Here is a 1,429-nt window from a genome sequence, read left to right as displayed (position 1 = left end):
TTCCTGAAGTCCAACTCTTCATCCAGGTAGCCCTTCTGCTTGCAGAACATATCCTAGCACAGCTCAAGGTCAGAATTGTTGGGGCACATTGCCGGAGTTCCCCTTGGCTGATGTCGCGTGTCTGTCTACCTTCTCACTTTCAATGTCCAACATCTTCTGTTGAAGTGCTGACTTGGTCACTTTGATGTATTCTAACCACTGAGGAAAGGCTGCTGTCACATAAGCAGAATGCGAGAGCGTGCGTGGACGTGCGCGTTACCTTCTCGGCTAGGGTGAGAAGGGTCCTGGCGTGAATCACGACCACCTGCTCCTCGTTGGTGAGATTCTGCAAGAGCCCAAAGGCACAGCGTCAACAAGCTTCTTTCAGCGCAAAGCCTTCCAAAAGTCACATTTGAGCCGCCGAGTCTCGTGGAGTGCGAACATAAGGAGTTCGACATACACTTACGGCGTTATAGCCCAGGATGTCCAGCTTCTTCATCAGATCACTGATGACGATGTCCGGGGGAAAGGCGCAAGGAGCAATGTAAGGTGTTCTGGGACCTCGGGTTAAGGTTAGGGTTGCGAGGGACGCCTTACGTACGCTCACGCCCTCGGCCTCGCAGTAGATCTGCAAAGGGCTGAGGCCGTCTGGGAAACGGACTTGCAGAAACTTCAAGACGGGGGAGCGCCACTCCCTCTCCTGAAAGGCAGAGGCATGCATCCGTCCGTCCGTCCGTCCGTCCGTCCGTCACATCTCTGGCCTCAACACGCTTGTGCGAGTCTTCCCACCTCCAGCTCCAGGATGCGGAACTCAAGCAGTTCGTTTTGGTCTCGGATATCCTGGATGTGCTCTTTCAGACGCGCTTCTTCCGCCTCCATCCGCCTGACCTGAAAAGACAGTCAGACCTCATCTGCGGGGCTTCCCGACAGGTGTGACGCCAAGCGACTCCGCCCAGCGCCTTTCTTTCCGTCACCTTTTCGGCCAACTGCTGATTGCTCTGACGCAGCAGCTGCTTCTCCTCCACCCACTTGACATTCTAGAAGAGACAAACGCGTGGACAGCTTTGGAATGTTGTGTCATTTTCATCCACAAATTCTTTGGTTGACTGGAAAATGACATTTGCTTTTCTCCGCATTTTCCCAGCCACGTTCGGGGGGGGGGGGGGGGGGGGTTGGTCCAGTAATGCCAGACGGATGAGTGACTGAAGAATGTAGCTATTTTGTCTGAGAAAAAGGTGTGCTCATTGATGAGCTTACCTGTCCTTGTTGCTTCAGCGCTGACTCCAGATCTGCTACTCTGCTTTGATAGTGACCCATTTCTACCATCAGCTTTTCTCTGGTCTGAAAGGAGGAGGAGGGAGGCTCCTCCTCCTCCTTTCAGACCAGAGAACACCCGAGGCTGGGTGAGAACGGGGAGGCTGCGACCCGGCCGGGGGTTGCGGGAAGGGGC

At 54.6% G+C, this 1,429-nt stretch overlaps 1 long non-coding RNA gene across 1 annotated transcript; it reads right to left on the bottom strand.

Moving 5' to 3' along the window:
* Nucleotides 1-451: 451 nt before the first annotated feature.
* Nucleotides 452-1,113, bottom strand: LOC148378595 (uncharacterized). Its single transcript, XR_015855760.1, has 3 exons — nucleotides 954-1,113; nucleotides 769-867; nucleotides 452-679 (listed from the first exon to the last, which is right to left on the bottom strand). It is a non-coding gene; the product is annotated as an uncharacterized LOC148378595 (long non-coding RNA).
* Nucleotides 1,114-1,429: the final 316 nt, after the last annotated feature.

Source organism: Syngnathus floridae, unplaced genomic scaffold (assembly GCF_059516105.1).
Source record: "Syngnathus floridae isolate MCC-2025c unplaced genomic scaffold, RoL_Sflo_1.0 HiC_scaffold_33, whole genome shotgun sequence".
Lineage (NCBI taxonomy): Eukaryota > Metazoa > Chordata > Actinopteri > Syngnathiformes > Syngnathidae > Syngnathus > Syngnathus floridae.
This window is presented reverse-complemented; position numbering and strand designations above follow the sequence as displayed.